At 39.4% G+C, this 20,414-nt stretch overlaps 1 protein-coding gene across 1 annotated transcript in view; it reads right to left on the reverse strand.

Annotated features, from left to right (window-relative positions):
* The window catches only part of COL8A2 (collagen type VIII alpha 2 chain), a 384,151-nt gene that overhangs the window by 275,565 nt on the left and 88,172 nt on the right, over nucleotides 1-20,414 (reverse strand). The window contains exon 2 of the mRNA XM_073562830.1: nucleotides 18,115-18,170. The gene's annotated coding sequence lies outside the window, so the exon portion shown is untranslated. The remainder of the gene's footprint in view (nucleotides 1-18,114; nucleotides 18,171-20,414) is intronic.

Here is a 20,414-nt window from a genome sequence, read left to right on the forward strand (position 1 = left end):
CTCTGCTTCTGTTGAAGACAGTGTCACAATTGACTGTTTCTTATTTGTCCAACTAATTGGTCCACCTGAGAGGAAACAAATATGTCCACTGGTAGATCTTCTGTCAGTTGGATCTCATGCCCAATCTGCATCAACGTATCCTGTTAAAATGCAATTATCACTTGTGGGTAGTTTGAGCTTAACATTGCTGGTTCCTTTCAAATAACACATTACTCTCTTCACAGCATTCCAGTCAGCTTTATTTGGTTTTGACGCCTTTCTACTCAGGATTTCTACTGCTGCTGCGATGTCTGGCCTTGTAACAGTCGCTAGATACAGTAGCTTTCCTATTGCTGTTCTGTACTTTTCATTATTTGGTAGCATATTTTTCTCACTATTCATCTCTTTAAGATAATTAGTTTCCATTGGAGACTTTACTGTTTTTGCATCCTTCAATCCAAATTTTTCTGTTATGTCTTGAATCATGTGATTTTGATTCAGTAGGAAACTTCCATCTTCTTCTCTTTCTATCTGTATTCCTGGGTACTGTTTCACATTTCCCAAGTCTTTGATTTTGAAATGTCACTTCAGGACTTTTAGAATGTATTCTTTATCCCTTTCTTGTTCAGAACAAATCAAAATGTCGTCTACATATATGAGTACATAAATCCATCTATTCACCAGCCTTTTTGTGTACAAGCATGGATCAGCTTTGCTTCTTTGAAATTTTTAATTTGTAAGCACTTCTGTGATTTTGTCATTCCACGCTTTAGCTGCTTGCTTTAAACCATATATGCTTTTCTGTAGTTTGCAAACTTTGCTTGGGTTTCTTTAATCTTTGAATCCTGGAGGTTGTTCCATGTAAATGTGTTCTGTTAAATCTTTATTCAAAAATGCTGTCTTTACATCCAGATGTATCAGTTCCATCTGTTTCATTGCTGCAACTGTAAGTAAAGTTCTTATCATAGTCTTCTCCATATTTTTGAGAATACCCTTTAGCTACATGTCTTGCTCAGTATCTTTCAGGTGTGCCATCTGTTTGTTATTTTACTTTAAAAATCCATTTACATCCTATGGCTTTTCTTCCTTCTTGTAAATCTGTCAGTGTCCATGTATTTGAGTCATGCATGGATTTCATTTCTCTTTCTGTTGCTTCTATCCATTTATTAGCTTCTTCTTGAGGGAGGTTAGATATGTCTTCCCAAGAGGTAGGTTCATAAATTTTACTTGTGCTTGTCTTGTATGAGAGATGTTTTGGTGGTTTACCTTTGTTCTCTCTCATTGAACATCTTGGTTCTGTGTCTGTTTGTAGTTATATTTCTTCATTTTCAGTATTCTCTTCTTCAACAATTTCAACTACTTTCTCATCAGATACCTCTTCAGCTGTCACAGCTGTTTTTCTCATTTTTGTTTCAATTGAAATCATAGTGTCTTCATTTAGATCCTCAATGAATGTCACACCATGACTCTGTCTGTTTTGGGATCTAGGATTCTGTATCCCTTGCAATTTTTACTATATCCAACTATATTCCCTCCATGGATCTGTTTTGAAGTTTGGAACGTTTTTCTGTTGAAATGAATACAAAAACTTTACATCCAAATACTTTTAAATGATTGACACTTGGTTTCATACCTTGCCACAGTTCATATGGAGTTGTCTTCAGTTTTCTGGAAAAAAGTCTGTTCTATAGACATGTAGCTGTCATTGCTGCCTCACCCCAATATTTCTCTGGTAGTTTGGAATCTGTCAGCATACATCTCATCATTTCTGTCAGAGTTCTGTTTTTCCTTTCTGCTTCTCCATTTTGTTCAGGTGTGTACGGAACAGTTTTCTGGTGTTCTATTCCATTCTGTCTTAAGTAGTTTTCTATTTTGTGACCTGTAAATTCACCTCCTTTATCACTTCTGATGACAACTGGCTTCCTTTGAAATGTGTTACTCGACCTTGTTACATAGTCTACTGGTTTATCAAAAACTTCACTTTTGTTCTTAATTAAGTATGTGACTGTGCATCTTGAGTAGTCATCTATGAAAGTCACCATGTATCTATTTCCTCCTGATGTAGTCACTTGCATGGGTCCACATATCTCAGTATGCACCAAATCAAGTGGTCTTTTGCTTTTCCTCTCACTTTCTTTTGGAATAGATATTCTTGTGGCTTTAGATTTTATACAACATTCACATCTTACGGTAATTGAGCAATCTGATATCTTTAGATCTTTTGTCAATTCTTTTCTTTGTAGTTCTCGTATACTGTCAGGGTGTCTGTGTCCTAGACATCTATGCCACACGTGAATACAGTTCTTGTGATCATGTGTACATACCTTCATCTGTTCCTTTGGTGTGTTAAGATGATATAATTGTTCATCTACCTTGACATTAGTTATCACCTTGTTTCCTGCTAGAATTGCACACTCATTATCTTTGAATTTTACAGTGAGTCCATTTGCTGTTAAACACTTCACAGATAACAATCCACCTTCCAATTTTGGAACATACAACACATCCTGTACAAGTATCTTTGAATCTTGTCCAAACTTGTTTGAACAGTTTAGCATACCTTGGCCTATACCTTCTGCAGTTATTTTGCTTCCATCTGCAAGATAAATGGCTTATTTCTTATCCAAATCAAGATCAGTGAAGAAATTCTTGTCACTTGTCTTATGACTCGTTGCTCCTGAATCAATAAACCAACCAAGTGATGATTTCTTGTCTGTTACTTTAAATGTGCCATTGCAATTATTCTCACATGAATCGGAAATTGTGTTTTTCACTTTCTGTATATGCTCTTTATGTTGTAATTTTTGCTGTTCTGCTTTCCATATGGTACAGTCTTTCTTTAAATTACCTTTTTTCTTACATCTAAAACATTCTCTTGTCTCTTTATTATAGGGTTTTTTAAATTCTGTAGCTTTAAGAGTGTTTCCACTGTCCTTTTCAGTAGAAGAATCATTTGTCTGTTCTTTTCTTCTCTGATATTCATCTATTAGTCTGGTTTTCACAAAATCTAATGTGATGTCTTTTTCTGGTCTTGTCTCTAGGGCAGTTATAAAGGCTGTATATGAATCTGGCAAACTGCACAATAATATTTCTGCTACATGACTTTCTTTAATGCTTCACCAATAGACCTTAGCTGTGATATTACTTCCATCATTGAGAATATGTGCTTCTGCATATCGTCATTTGCACTCAATCTCATACTGTAAAGCTTTCTTAATAGAAATAACTTGTGATTTAAACTAGATCTTTCATATAGCTTTTTCAATGCGTCCCACATTCCTTTTGCTGTTTCTTCATTCCTTACAGTATGTGTATTAATTGAGCGTCATCCACTAATAAGCTAATGGTGGCTCTGACTTTTCTATTCTTTCTATCCCATGTCTGATTATCTTCATCAGGTGTATCTGTAGAAATTACTTCCCATAAATCATCTTTAGATAACAATATCTCTACTTTAAAATTCCATAACTGATAATTTTCACTGTTCAGCTTAGCTACTGTGAGTTTCAGCTCAGTGCTGCACATCATTTTTAAATAATCTTACTTGTTTTATGAAGATATTCTTCTTTCTTCTTGAGTTCCTGTATGTCCTGTGTGTAGTGATTCTCTGTAATTATCTCCAGTGTGCGGCCCTCCAGTTCCTGGGTCATAAATTCCTTTGTCCCTCTGTATCTGGATTTTTCCTTTTCAGCCTCCGTTCACTGGGTTTTAACTTCTTCTCTTAAGAGAGCTTATCTGCTTCTCCGGTGTCTGAGGTTATCTCCTGGGTATCTCTGTTCTGGGTGTCTGGGACTATCTCCTGTTCTGGGTGTCTGGGATTCTGTGTTCTGGGCCCATAACCTGTAGCAGAGTGTATCTTTTGAGAATCCACCGGTACACAGGAGAACTTCACTGAGCAAGTTATCTTGAGTAAACAGCATTTACTTCTTATAGGTAAACATGAGATACGAATTCAGAAGCACACAGCCGTGCTGCTGGTATAATACAGTCAAAAGCGAAAGTAAAACTAAACAACAACAGCAGAGCTTCCCTCCCCACAATACAGCAAATATTTAACTTCACACTATCGCCATCTGCTGTCAGGCTAGTGTAAAGTCCTCCTTTACATAAACAATAAGTCCATTTCTTTTGCATATGCCAACAGAAACTACATTCAACCAGTCCTCCTTGCATATTAAATGTTCAGTAAGTTTTGCAGCTGGTCAAATGCTAACAGTGTGTAATATACACAATCTTAGGATTCAGCTCCAATTGCCAGTTCAAGCAGCTGTACCTATTAACTCAAGTATGCGGTTTATATACTTGCAATCACTTGCTAACTTCTCATCCATTTCTCTGAATACAACATTGAGGAAAGTGGATGAAAACCTACATGCTACTACAAGTATGCAAACTTGTGGTCCTGTAACAACCCTTTGAACTGGCAAGTGGAATCCAATCTATATTGTGTATGTACGCACTGTTAGGATTCGGCAAGCAGCAGCACCTGCCAAAATCTTCCCTTGGTTGGACAACCAGTTTAATATTGCTGGGGAGATGCCTAAATATACTTCATTTTTACTTAATCACTTCTATCAGTAGGTCACTGCTAGGACTCAATCCCATCATCTGGTACATCAGAGGCAGAAATACCAACAGTGCGCCATAGGCCCTGATTTTGTTTTGGGGGAATATTTTTGTCTAAAATCCTAGTATTCTTCATCTTCACAAAAGTTATATATTTTTCAAATTTACTAAAAATAAAAACACTAAATTCCAGACATAGCTGATATTCCTGTAACAGCTGCCATATAATCAACGCATTAATTATGCTAGTAGCTATTTTGGCATTTTTCCCCCATTAGATACAGAATATAAAACAAAAGTCAACTTGGGTATAGCAACAGTGTGCCTAAAAACGTCCCGCTACACCTTTGTTAAAAGTAGAAAAGTTAACTCTGTCCTGTTTGAAGGCCAAACTAAGAAATTTTTTTTTCCGCTATCTAGTGAGGTACAGTAAACACATCACCTACATTTTCAGTTAAAGGGTATGTCGCATATAGCTGCATTTTTATCTTTTAGGATATGTGCACATGTAAGGAGATGTATATATGTTACCCTTTTCCCCTTAAAGACATCAGTGCTGTGTATAATGTTATGTCATGTGGTGTACTATAATGTTGTGCAGATGTGATAAAGCTGTGTTCTTCCCAGCAACAGGTAGCTGACAGGGACAGCTAGAGTTAATAGTTGGGACGAGCCCAGAATGGGAAGGACAAAGCTGAAGGTACAAGAGAGAGTTTCCTAGAATCCATTGTGGGCAGTGCTGCTTGCAGTGGATGTCCCTTTGGCAAGAGAGGAACTACCGGAGAAGATAGTAAGAACCTGGAAGAGAAAAGATAGCAGAGAAAAGAAGGGAGCAGCAGTCCGTAATTGGGACAGACAGTGAGAGAGTATAAGAAAGCATATTTGGGCCTGGGGCAGAAAGCCTAGCAGGATGGTACGAAGTCTTCGGACAGAGAGGTAACGGAAGACAAAAGTAAAGGGGAGCAAAAGGAAAAGAATAAATATATGGAGTCTATGACTCTTGTGGACGGGACTTTGGGAGTGCTAGTGCTATTGAGGATTAGTATCAACAAACCCCACTTCCTGGGTCCTCATTAGTCAGCCAGGAACTGAAAGTCGTTGTGAGGGACCGTAGCATTACACCTCGACCCGGGCAGTCCCCACAAAAGAAAACGGAAGCTCCCAAGATAATGTGCTGGGCTGGGCAAAGAGTAGAATAAGTAAGCAAAGAAGTTATAATGTTTCCAGGAAAGAAGGAAATGTGTGTGCTAATGTCGCTATTTGTTAAAGCAACATCCTTGAAGATAAATGCTAAATACTAAAGTTAATCTTCCGTAAAAAGCAGTTTAATTTGGTATGGTGGTCTCCCTCTTTGAACTGTAAAACAAATGGTCCTCGCAAACCAGCAACATCGGTAACATGCGGCCTGTACGGACATAGCAACCTCACAGCACAAGTCTACACACCCAGCCAGGACCCCCACTTTCATGTAAGGTCCTGGGGCATAAGAGATGAGTACTTCGCCCATGGCTATTGCTCCGCACCACATTGCACACACTCTGCATATTTGCAGTTGATTTTTCACCACCAAAAACCAGAGCATTGACAGTAAAAACGTTGGGTCAAAACATGCATATTTTATGTATCTTTATGTGTTTCTGATTCATTGTTACTTGTGATTTTTCCCCATTCATTTTAATGAATGAAAAATACTGCAAAACGCTGAAACAATTGCGATGATGCAGATGATTTGAAAAAAAACCCAAACATTTAGAAGGTTCAAATAGGCAAGGAAAAATAAGCATGAGATTTCAGAAATGTCATTCACTTTGCTGTTACTAAAGTGCAGCATTTATATCCTTGAAAAACACACGGAAAAATAATAGTGAAAATGCAACGCGTGCACAAGCTCTAACACTACATTCACATGTTGCATTTTGTTTTAGTCTTTCTGGTAAAAATGTCAGGGAATGATACTTTATAATTTCCAATAAACAACTGTCAGGTTATGATGGTCTTCGGCAAGGAAGGGGGGTCTCAAACTGTCCCTGGAACTGGGTTCCCTAACAATCCCTGTCCCGTGGGTACTCTAAAAGGTAGGGAAGCTGAGTCTCCGACCATACTATGCTCGTGTTAATGTCCTAAGCTGTCCCCTCCCCCAGGAGGCCTGGGACAGAAATGTTTGTGTAAGTGCACATAAGACAAGCGGGGATAACAAAAAGCAACTTACATACATAAACACCAAGGGTAGGATAGGCAATAGGATAATGGAAGAAACATACACCCAGAACAGCAGACAATAGTCTCCAGCAGCTACTATAAACTCCAACTTCAGCGTACCAACTCCAGCAAGCCAGGAAGCAAAACTTTCACAGGCATGGATGTGAAGGTCTGGCAAGGTTTTATAAATAGAGTTAACAAGCAGATCAGGAGCAGCTGTAAGATGGAGCTGCATGTCCTTAACCAGCATACAAAGAGTCCTTAACCTCTTCAGCACAAAAGGAATCAAAGTCTAATTATTATTAGGAACAAATCAAACGGGACATACTAAATGGTAGACCTGCAATTTACAGTATGTAAAGATCACGTAACCCCAGTTCTCCAAGGAGGACATGACACACTTGTGACAACAACACCCCCACACAAATAAAATGATAAAATGGCTTTGGTGACATTATTTTTGTAAAGTATACTAGGCTGATTAAAATACTTGAGATATTACTGGGGCCCTATCTGAATTTACTGCTGAAGGGCCCACATAAACCTGCAGCTGACGGTACATCCTCTTTAAGTATGACATGTATGCAAAGGTGATAAGCTTTTAAAGTGCCAGGACAAAAATTCTCCAAAAATCAAATACTAAGTAAAAGGCATATGGTTATGTGTATATGTAAGGGTCGGCTAGGACTGTAGTCGTGGCTGACGACTCCGGGGCAATGGTGTCCTGGCCTCCCCTCACATAGACATGACAGCTTCCTGTCAGCACACCTGCAGCTCCATTCTTCTCAGGGATTTCCGTAATGCGCTGCACGTTCTCCTCAGACGATGTGGAACAAACAGTCACAGTCCCGTTCAACATTAACAATAACAACTTTACTCATTTTTGTACATAGCACATCCATTTTTTTACAGTGATTACCTGAGATTCCACAGTAAACAATTCTGTCACTTTCCTTATGCTCTCACTGTCTTCCTTCAGCATATCTCCGGGACGTCCTGTCCCGTTCAACATGACATTTCGGAATAAATTCTTGGACTTTTGTGCGCTACCAGATAAAATCACTAATCCAGTGTATAGGAGAAAGATTAATCCATTTATTTCACAACGCGTTTCGAAATGTATACCATTTCTTCTTCAGGGGATGACATATATCATATATATGTCATCCCCTGAAGAAGAAATGGTATACATTTCGAAACGCGTTGGGAAATAAATGGATTAATCTTTCTCCTATACACTGGATTAGTGATTTTATCTGGTAGCGCACAAAAGTCCAAGAATTTATTCCGAATTCTGATGTTGAAGCGGTCGCAGAGTTGACCTTTGGACGTGCAGCAAGCAGATTACTGATCCTACATGCTTTAATCTCTCCTAAAAAGGGTGAGTAAACTCTAATTTATTTTTTCTGCAATAACCCGGATAAGACCCTATTGCGCTTTTTTTTGTTCCTTTAGCTATATTACCGTTCAACATGACAGCATCCTCTCTGTCCAGCTTCACCATTTTTGGGAGTTCCCCTGTTTTTTTCGCCTCAGACAAAAAGGTGTCTGCCCACGTAGCAAGCTGCCTCATAATGAGCGATCTGTGCTGCCGTACCACTGCCAAGTGTCTCACTACCATCTGTAGTGTAGTCATCTGCACTGCTATGTTCTGCGCTGCTGTGAACTGTGCAGCTGTGATCTGCGTTGCCGTGTTCTACAGTGTTGTCATCTGTAGCCCTCAGGCCCTAGACGGCTGGGCTCGTGTCTTTAATGTTACAGATCTGACTGCCCTGTCAGGGTGCTCCCATCCAACTGATTCAAATCTCAGCTGTTCCTCAACTTAACAGCCGTTAGCTCCTCCTACTTTAACTATTTACAGGCTGATTATGCGCGCCACCCCATCTAGTGGCCTAACTGGGGTACTCCGCTTTCCCTACCACTATAACAGTAGTTATACTCAGCATTAACATAAATATATATTACACTTTTATCTCTTAAGGTAATACACAGAATAGTGTAGCAGTACCTATGTGACACACACATAATGGTAATACACATGAACGTGTAGCAGTACCAGTAAAATACGAGAAAGAGGTAAAAAATAGACCAATAACATTTTCCATTCATATATATATATATATATGTATGTGCCCCCAAGTCTTGTGTGGGAATAAAGTGGTGACAACTTCTATTCCTCCGGTGTCTGCTGCAGGACCATTAGTATCCATACAACCTCGGGGACCGGACCCCTGCCATGCGCTTAGAACTGGGAAGGGTTTTGCGCTAACCCGAATCCTTAGTTCTCTTTTTCTCCTCACGTTCCGTTCTAATCTTTCTTTCTTATGGAGAATTAGGCTTTCTGAATATCTCTTTCCTGTGCCAGCAGACCCAGGTCACTGAGATCGGCTGCAGCACTTCCTTCATCCATCCCACTCAGGGGATCTTATTTCACAGACTGACCTCGTCAGACTCCTGTGACAAACTACTCAAATCCTACAATCTTCCCGCTCTTTGAGTGCAAACTAAACTCAACCCGCCTCCCAGCACACTTCGTGTTCCAAGCAGGGAGCCACCAAAGGGTGCTTTGCTACACTACTATATTGTGTGGGATGCAGGTGTTGGAGTGTGGTCAGGTGTCTCCACATTACCTGGATGGTGGGGTACCACACCTCAGGAGGAGGTGCAGTACCTCTGTGGCGACTGAACCCTCAGGGGTGCCACAGTATCATGTCTTATGTTATATCAAAGACTTTGCCCAAACTTTGGTGCATCATTTGCCATATGGTGACACATGTTAAGCCACAACCCCCTTATGCAAAATCACCCCCCTTTTCAGCAAAGGCAGGCCTCTTTGTCAGACAAGATACTGGAAGTTTCTAAAACACAAAATAAATTATAAAGTATTAATAAATATTCCTTAGTACCATAATTTGCCAGGGGCCGGGGTCACACAAGCAATGATTTTCTCATGTGAGAGATTCAGATCGATTATGTAAATGACACTCGGATCAAATTCTGATCAGAGTTTGAGCCAAGTGGCGGTGTACAGTGATTCGATACCCTTGGAGGAGAGAATCGTATCATGGGTGAAGAAGAGACGGAGTCGTGCATTCTGATGTTTTACTTGCACCCACAGACTGCGATTGTTTTCAGCATGACAAAAAAATGCAGATCTGTGCTCCCCATAGTATTACATTCGTCCGAGTGCTATCGAATAAAACATTGGAGAACACTCGGCCATGTTATACGCTCATTTCAGCAATCCCAAAAGGGGCAAAAGAACATGGTAGTATAAGGGAAACCTGTCTGAATGATAGAAAGATTAGCAATAGTCTCCTTTTACCGATAAGCATTTCATGGATTGTTGTGAATCGCCCTCCACAAACACAATCTGCTAATTATGGTAACTAACTGCACAGTAAACCAAACTTTTCTACATCATGGTTTTTAATACAATAAAATAAAATGTATTCACATAGAAAAAATGTTGGCAGTCAGACTCCACTTAGAACACTCTTACAATTATCCATGATAAAGTTATGATGATGAATTTGTGAATCCTGATATTCGATTTTATGTTCTTGTTCCGTACATTGAATCTACTTCAATACAAGTTCTCCTATTCAAGGCTTGACTATAGAGAGTGTTAAGGGTCAAAATGCACCGAGGCCTCGGCCAAAAACAGACCTGATTCACTTTGGCCCAACTTAGTTAAATGCAACAGGTTAGAGGTGTAAAATTACTAGATAATTAAAAATGAGAGTGAACATCACACAATTTCAATTAGGGCCCAACCAACTCTCCATACATATGCTATAATTACTGAACTCTTCTCTGTCAGTGATTTTTCTAAACAGTTCTCAACTCCTGTATCCATGGTAATCTCACCCGCACTTTGTCACATGTCCTTAATTCTATCCTCCTTAGAGTCTATCCTTATGATCACATGCAGAGAATAATAGGATAATATCTGCATAAAAACCCTCTGAACGCTTGTATTCTACAAGTGTCCTCAAGAATAGATTTTACTGAAGGAAAACCCAACAAAACTTGCATTTGTACATTTGCTGGATCTTTCATTTGTAAACAATTAGTGACAAAAATACCACACGTCATCATGCCCATTTTGTAGAAGTATATGTAGCAGCTGTCTAATACAGTTCTTGCTATTTGCATTGCAAATGGTACATAATTACCTGGCATGACAGCAGGTAAAACAGCAAGGACTCAATTCAAGACCACGGCAGACACTCAACCTTCATGTCCTGCTGTTGACAGATCCTGGTTTGCTGTTCTCACAGTTTTGTGCCTCATGCTCACAAGGGAGTCTAATTAGCTTAAGAAGCCAATATATGTATTGTGGCTCCATATCACATGAATAACAGGAGTAGTTCAGTAATGTGTATACAATTATATTGCACAGTCAATATGGTTGAAAAACGATGTCTATCAAGTTCAACCAAAGGCCGGGAAAGGACAAAGGGAAGGGGCACTGTCGACACAGACAGAAAAGGGTCTCTAGGCAAGAACAATATATGGGCCCTTTGCAGCCTAAAAATGCAAAATTACACCTGCTTTGTAAATTGGCCCCTATGCGGCCACACAGGTTGCACCAATGATATGTCACTCAAGGCTAATAGTTTTGAGACTGACATGAATGTTGGTTTTCATAAAGTTGGCTTTCAGGGTTTTAAAATCTGTTAGTCTGATGTTTCCATGATTATTGAAGTACAGTTATAAGCATTTCAGAAGTTTTTAAACTTTTATTAATAAATACATCAAGTTTATGCAGACTCAAGTTAAACCCTGTTGACTATTATTTTTAAAGACTTCTGCAAATCACTCTGGCATGCTGGATATCAGCTTCGGGGCCAAATCCTGACTGATGGGAATGTTTCTTGCCTAATCAGTGCTTGGAGTTTATCACAATTTCTAAGTTTTTGTTTGTTTTTGCTTTTAAGGTGCTTACCTTCTTTCTGGGCAATGATTCTTCCAGAGGTCTCAAACAGTCTGAAGCAGGCTTCATCAGAGAAATAACTTAGCAGAAAGTACAAGGGTTAGACTGTAGATGACTGAGATAGAGTCATTTTCTCTGATGAAGACCCCTTTAGACTATTTGGGACATCTGAGAAAACCAAAAGCAAAACACAAAACAAATATCCTGGAATAAAAAAGTAAAAAAATATATTGCAAAAATTGCATGAAGGTAGTAATAATAGTAATAATAAGGGTATTTAGTTAACATAATTTTGATCAAAATAATGTAGGAGCCATCCCGCCACGTCACGGCAACCTTTGTGGGACAGTCCTAACTCTTGTATTTAAAACCTTTCCACTTGTCAAGTGACGTAAATGTGAACAAGGACAGAGGGACTGAACCACCAGTAATAGTATAGGCCAGACAGGATGGATTTTCCAACTCAGAAACAGGGCGGTCACACCCTTATATGCACAGAATGCACATTGAAACAAATAAGAAACTGGGTCTGAGCAGAAAAAGTAAATTAATGTGCATGCAAAATGTAATTGCATATGAACACATGACCTTTACACAGAGAAAACCAAAAGCAAAACACAAAACAAATATCCTGGAATAAAAAAGTAAAAAAATATATTGCAAAAATTGCATGAAGGTAGTAATAATAGTAATAATAAGGGTATTTAGTTAACATAATTTTGATCAAAATAATGTAGAAGCCATCCCGCCACGTCACGGCAACCCTTGTGGGACAGTCCTAACTCTTGTATTTAAAACCTTTCCACAAGGGTTGCCGTGACGTGGCGGGATGGCTTCTACATTATTTTGATCAAAATTATGTTAACTAAATACCCTTATTATTACTATTATTACTACCTTCATGCAATTTTTGCAATTTATTTTTTTACTTTTTTATTCCAGGATATTTGTTTTGTGTTTTGCTTTTGGTTTTCTCTGTGTAAAGGTCATGTGTTCATATGCAATTACATTTTGCATGCACATTAATTTACTTTTTCTGCTCAGACCCAGTTTCTTATTTGTTTCAATGTGCATTCTGTGCATATAAGGGTGTGACCGCCCTGTTTCTGAGTTGGAAAATCCATCCTGTCTGGCCTATACTATTACTGGTGGTTCAGACCCTCTGTCCTTGTTCACATTTACGTCACTTGACAATTGGAAAGGTTTTAAATACAAGAGTTAGGACTGTCCCACAAGGGTTGCCATGACGTGGCGGGATGGCTTCTACATTATTTTGATCAAAATTATGTTACCCAAATACCCTTATTATTACTATTATTACTACCTTCATGCAATTTTTGCAATATATTTTTTTACTTTTTTATTCCAGGATATTTGTTTTGTGTTTTGCTTTTGGTTTTCTCTGTGTAAAGGTCATGTGTTCATATGCAATTACATTTTGCATGCACATTAATTTACTTTTTCTGCTCAGACCCAGTTTCTTATTTGGGACATCTGCAAGAATGTCCGGAGAAGAAAACGTGAGAGCTACCATGAGTCTCGTGTCAAGCCACCAGTAAATTATCCTAAGACCCATTCATGTGTGGTGTTGATTTTCATCCAAGGAAATGAACTCATTCACAATTTTGCCTAAAAACACTGCCACAAATATGGAATGGTATCAAAATATCCTCCAAAAAACAGTTTCTTCTAACAATCAAGGAGCAATGTGGTGAAGAACAATGCTTTTTCCTGCATGATGGAGCATCATGTCACAAGGTAAAATTGATAACTAAATGACTTAGTGAACAAAATAATGAAAGTTTGGGTCCATGGCCAGCAAACTTTGCAAATTTCAATCTCATTGTGGACTTTTGGTCACGCCTTAAAAAGTATGTTGACAAACAAAAACACAGCACTGATTAGGTAAAAATTATTTGCCATTAGTTTAAACATCCTCCAAGAACAATGTCTCCAAGAACAACGTCTCCCAACAATCCAAGAGCAATTTGGTGTTGGAGATGCTTTTTCCGGCATGTTGAAGCACCAAGTCACAATGCAAAAATGATAACGCATTTTCTCAATGATCAAACCAGTCAATTTTGGAATCCATGGCCACAGATATTTCAATTTTATACAGAACTTGAGGTCAATCATCAAAAAGAGAGTGGAGGAATAAAATCTCAGAAATTGGGATAAACTCCAAGCACTGATTAGGCAAGAATCAGTCACAATTTAGTCTACAAGCACTGATTAGGCAAGAATCAGTCACAATTTTGTCTACAAGCTGATATCCCAGATACCAGGGGCACATTTCAGAAGTCTTTGAAAAATAGATCAAAATATTGACTCTTGGCATAAAACTGATGTACCATATTTCTTAATAAAGGTTTTATCTCTAATTAAAGGCTAAGAATTGTTCTTCAGAAATCATAGGAACATCTGAATAAATCTATCTAAAACACTTAAGCAGCAAATTTCAGTGTTTGCTGACTGTACACTGTACAGCCACAATGACTGATCTAGTCCTCCCCAAAAAATAGCTTCTATAGCATAGCATAACTATCAGCCTGCAGAAAATGATAGTGGGACAAAGTGTAAAAGTTAAAAAAAAAGTTAATTTTTTTTAAATAATTGTAAAAATATTTTAAAAAAATAAAAAATACAAAAATCAATATTTATTCTATCACTAAATATATATTTGAATGAAAAAAAATCTAAACAATAAAAGTACACATATTTGGTATTGCCGCGTCCGTAATGACCCAACCTATAAAACTGTCCCACTAGCTAACCCCTTTACTGAACACCATAAAAAAAGGCAAAAAACAATGCTTTATCATCAAAAAGACGGATATAAATAAACATGGTACCGCTGAAAATGTCATCTTGTCCCATAAAAAACAAGCTCCCATACAGTTCCATCAACGGAAAAATATAAAAGTTATAGCTTTCAGAATAAAGCGATGCAAAAATAATTATTTTTTATATAAAATAGTTTTTATTGTAAAAAAAGCGCAAAAACATAAAAAAAGATATAAATGAGGTATTGCTGTAATTGTATTAACCCGAAGAATAAAACTGCTGTATCAATTTTACCACACACGAAACGGTATAAACGCCCCCGCCAAAAGAAATTCATGAATTGCTGGTTTTTGTTCATTCTGCCTCCCAGAAATAGGAATAAAAAGTGATCAAAAAATATCATGTGCCCGAAAAAGGTACCAATAAAAATGTCAACTTGTCCTGCAAAAAACAAGACCTCACATGACTCTGTGGGCCAAAATATGGAAAAATTATAGCTCCCAAAATATGGTGATGCAAAAACTATTTTTTGCAATAAAAAGCATCTTTTAGTGTGTGACAGCAGCCAAAGAGATAAACCGGCTATAATGTCTCTTTCACACATCCTGATATTTACGGTACCGGAGATGTCAGTGGCCGTGTGTGTAATACTTGCAGCACACGTTTGGCATGCATGTGCTGCATCAGTACCACAAGGATGGGCACCAGGGAAGAAGCGTTACAGTAAGTGCTGTTCCCCGGCACCGGGTGCTGAACATAGCTCTCATCATTCTCCCCTGCTCTGCTGGCGATGAGAACCGTGTTCAGCACCCAGCGCTGGGGAACAGCACTTACTCTAATGCTTCTTCCCTGGCGCCGATGTATGTCACATGTATGACATGTGTGTTAGGCATATACAAGTGCACTAGATGTTTTGAGGCCCATGCTGACATTAAAAAATGGACATGTCAGCGTATTTTGCCCACAGACACATGGTCCGTGGAAACACACTGACGTGCACAGACCCATTTACTTGAATAGGCAAATAGTGCTCCGTTCCTCCCAAGTCTCTCCACATGGCTAAGTAGCACGGTACAGCCACATATGGGGTATTGCCATGTTCAGTAGAAATTGTGGGACAAATTTTGTTGCCATTTTTAACCACTTCTTGTGTGAAAATGTAAAATCTTTGACTAAAACAAAATTTTTGTGTTAAAATGTGGTTTTTTTTCCTCACTGCCCAATGGTATAAAATTCTGTGACACACCCATGGCGTCAATATGATCACTGCACCCATAGATGAATTCATTGAGAGGTGTAGTTCGAAAAATGGGGTCACTTATATGGAGACCTGCTGTTTTGGCACTTCATGGGCTCTCCCAGTGGGTCATGGCACCTGCAAACAATAACAGTAAAATCTGGCTGCACAATATCTCTTGGGGTCTTTCTTCTGTTACCCTTGGGAAAATAAAATATTGGGGGTAAAAAGATCATTTTTGTGGAAAAAATATGATTTTTTATTTTTATGGCTCTACGTTATAAACTTGTGTGAAGCACTTGGGGGTTCAAAGTGCTCATCACACATTAGATAGAAAAAAGACATGTGTAGTCAGCTCATCGCTTTGCTGAGTGCAGATTTTTTCACCAACTCCCTGCACGGATCCAAATGAGCACACAGAAATACCAGCACAGGAAGGAAGGATCCAGCGATGTCAGATAGCTGTTAAAAATAAGACCGGTTGAAAAAGACCTCGGTCGAAATGTGTAGATCTGTCTTCTAATACAGTTTTGCCAGACATTATGTGCCTGAATATGTTTTAATAATATTCTTTGGAATAAATATTGTTTTTAACTGCTATCCGACATTGCTTTATCCTTCCTTCCTGTGCTGGCACATCTAGATAAGTTCCTTAGGGGGTCTAGTTTCCAAAATGGTGTCACTTGTGGGGGGTTTCCACTGTTTAGGCACATCAGGGGCTCTCCAAATGCGACATGGCGTCTGATCTTAATTCCAGCCAATTTTGCATTGAAAAAGTAAAATGGCGCTCCTTCCCGTCCAAGCTCTGCCATGTGCCCAAACAGTAGTTAACCCCAACATATGGGGTATCAGCATACTCAGGCCAAATTGCACAAGAAACTTTGCAGTCCAATTTCTCCTGTTACCCTTGGAAAAATAAAAAATTGGGGGCAAAAAGATTATTTTTGTGGAAAAAATATGATTTTTTATTTTTACAGCTCTACGTTTTAAACTTCTGTGAAGCACTTGGGGGTTCAAAGTGCTCATCACAAATCTAGGTAAGTTCATTGGGGGGGTCTCGTTTCCATAATGGTGTCACTTGTGTTTCTTTTTTGCTGTTTAGGTACATCAGGGGCTATCCAAACGTGACATGGCGTCCGATCTCAATTCCAGCTAATTTTGCATTGAAAAGAGTCTCTCGCATGAAAACCTGCACTGCTGCCGGCACTCGGACAGGAGCGTGCAGCTACATGTATTCTTATGCCGAGTGCCGGCGGCAGTGCCAAGTTTTCATGCGAGAGACTCGCAAGAGAATTGTGCGAGTCTCCCACAAGTGAATACGAGCCCTAACTCTCCAACTTCCTCAGGGATGTTTGGGGATGGGGAAGGTCTATAGATTCCACCAAAAATATAGTTTTTCTCTCTTTTCACAATTTCACCCACAAGGTTTCCTCTTCCTCACAATAATCCCCCTTATTGCCTGTATCAAACAAGCTTTACATCACTCATAACATTCAGACATATTCCTCCTTTCCTATTTGCGCTGCTTTTCTGAAAAAAGGTAAATGTATAAGCTTGTGTAGGTTATTGAAAGATAAATGCATTGATACTTTTTTATTTGCTGTTCAGTTCATTATACCATAGAAATCCATGACTTTATCATCAGGGTCTCTTTCTCTATATCGTGCTACCTCAGATGGGGCACCACAAACTTGCGGACAGATTTCCTTTGATATATGTCACAGTGATTTTTTTTTTAGTTACATAAAGAGTCTAGTAATTTTAACCAAATGCATTCTCATAGAAAATGATACCATACCTATTATAAGTGAAGTAAAGTATAGGAATAGCCCTGGTCTATCCAATGTGACTTTCGTTACTCTATATACTTTAGTCTGCTTTTCCTGACCACTTTCAATACATCAGATTGGCAAATAGACAGCTAGATTTGCTAACTGACTTCCTTTAATGTTCAGGGAGCAAAACCAAGAAGGCAAGTACTGCTGCTCTCCATAGTGCCACTTGAGTTAACAATGTCTCCAGCCACCAATTTAGGCTAGTGCTACAAGGAAGCATGTGTTGCGCGACAGCAATTCTCAGTAAAGTCGTACTACAAAATCATTTATGCGATTTGCTGTCCTCTGACTATTTTAGGGCTCTGATTTTGTTGTAAAAAACCACCAAGTTTTAGATGAGTCACGTATCACATGTGATTTGCATCAAAGTTTATGGCAAGGATGTTGCATGCGACGTTGCATGCAACAGCAGAAAATCCAATGAATTTGTCCTACTTTGCCTTTTTTAAATGAGTTCAGGTTTTTTTTACTACATAGCAAGATCAAGTATAATAGTAATAGATCAAAAAGCTACAGTGTAGACACAGAGGAAGAGTGTGTCATAAACTGTTATTTACAGAACTATTCAGTCTTACCTGGTCTTGTCACAGTGTATTCAGTAGCACTTGCTCTAGCCAAATTGCAAATAGATCTGTAATTTAGAAAAAATAAATCAGAAAATGTTTGTTTTTGTTGTTTAGTGTTGTTTTTAGATTGGCATTTATATAGTTTTTCTATTGCAGTACAAATATAGTAACATAGCTGTAGTACAAAACTTTCTTTATGGTACATAATATACACCACTGTGATTAATTACACCAATAATCTGAAATAATACATGCAAGTAAGGCCCGCTTTCACTCACTACCATAGATGCACAGCTCATAATGGTCAAATAAAATAAATTATTTGTGTCCTCAAGATAAAAGAAATTAAATAAGCTGTGACTGTATGCATTGTAGTGTAAGGCCGGAGTCACACTAGAGAGAATTACGACGAGTGCCATACGAGAAAAAAATCGCATAGCACTCGGACCAATGTTAATCCATGAGGCAGCTCCCATCATCATCAGAGTCGCCAATGCAAGTCTATGGGTGCAAGAAAAAAACGGATTACACACGGACCATGCGTGTGACCGAGAAATACGCACCGGTGTCCTTTAGAAAAGTTGGCAATTCAGTGCACTACACTGTATATTCACAATGACAGGTTAAAACAGAATAGATAGAATACATGTTAGATAAATAGATGGCAGAATAGGTGAAAATTCAATTGTCGGCATCTGTAAAGTCATTACAGAACCCGACAGGATATGAGACATGGTTTACATACAGTAAACCATTGCATATCCGTTTATAGATTTATATATGTCCCTCACTAATAATGTTAGTAGTGTGTGTGTGTGTGTGTGTGTGTGTGTGTGTGTGTGTGTAAAATTTTGGATCTGTACGTTTTAAATTAAAGGATTTATTCATAGAAAAAACTTGAGTGGGCTCCCGTGCAATTTTCTCCGCCTGGGGTGGCTGGGGGCAGATTTTTTTTAGCCAGTGGGGGGCCAAAAACAATGGTCCCTCACTAGGCTATTAATTTCTGCCCTCAGTCACTGGCTTGCCCTCTTTGGCTGAGAAAATTGCGCGGCAGCCCACGCAAGTTTTTTCCATGAAGTAATCACACAGACACTACTAACATTATTAGTGAGTGACATATATAAATCTAATGGATATGCAATGGTTTACTGTATATAAACCATGTCTCATATCCTGTCGGGTTCTGAAATGGTTTTACAGAAGCCGCCAATTGAAATATCGGCTATTCTGCTATCTTCCTCTGTATGAAACATACATACATACATATATATATATATATATACACACTGTATATGTGTCTCACTGACATATATATATATCTATAATATAACCGGCTAAGCGTCACTCTGTCCGAAGCCTTTATAGACTGCTTAAGCGTGACGCACCTGCGCAGTCTGGCTCCAGACAGAATGAGGCAGCCAGCGGTGAGGAGTGTGTATGGCGTCGGAGATGGCGGTATGCATACACACTGCATACCACTATTTCCGGCACCATACTTACCTGACCGGGAGGAGTGTTGCCGCGGCGCTTCTCTTCGGCCGGAGACCAGGGCAGGAGTGCGGCCGGAATCGCGCATGCGCATAGCGCAATCTGGCGCCATTTTACTGAAGACACATTTGCAGTGTGTCTTCAGCAATATGGCGCCGGACAGCGCTATTTTGTGTGTAGTTTAATAGGGGTGATGGGGACCATGCATACCAGGAAAGAGGGGTGAGGGGACCACGCATACCATGAAAGGAGAGTGAGGGGACCACGCATACCAAGAAAGGAGGGTGAGGGGACCATGCATACCACGAAAGGGGAGTGAGGGGACCATGCATACCATGAAAGGGGGGTGAGAGGACTATGTATACCAGGATTGGGGGCGAGGGGACCATGCATACCAGGATTGGGGGGTGAGAGGACCACGCATAAGAGGATAGGGGGGGAGAGGACCATGCATACCAGGATAGGGGGGGTAAGAGAATCATGAATACCAGGATAGGGGGGGTGAGAGGACCATGTATACCAGGTTAGGGGGGTGAGAGGACCATGCATACCAGGATAGGGGGGTGAGAGGACTATGCATACCAGGATAGGGGGGTAAGAGGACCATGCATACCAGGATTGGGCTTGAGGGGACCATGCATACCAGGATAGGGGGGTGAGGGGACAATGCATACCAGGATTGGGGAGTGAGAGGGCCATGCATACCAGGATAGGGATGAGGGGAGCCATGCACACCAGGATAGGGGGGGCAGCACATACCAGGATGGGAGACCATGTACCAATAAAAACGCCCACCACCCGGGCGTAGAACGGGTTCATAG

This window comes from Dendrobates tinctorius, unplaced genomic scaffold (assembly GCF_039654945.1).
Source record: "Dendrobates tinctorius isolate UK_male_01 unplaced genomic scaffold, ASM3965494v1 ptg000015l, whole genome shotgun sequence".
NCBI classification, from domain to species: domain Eukaryota; kingdom Metazoa; phylum Chordata; class Amphibia; order Anura; family Dendrobatidae; genus Dendrobates; species Dendrobates tinctorius.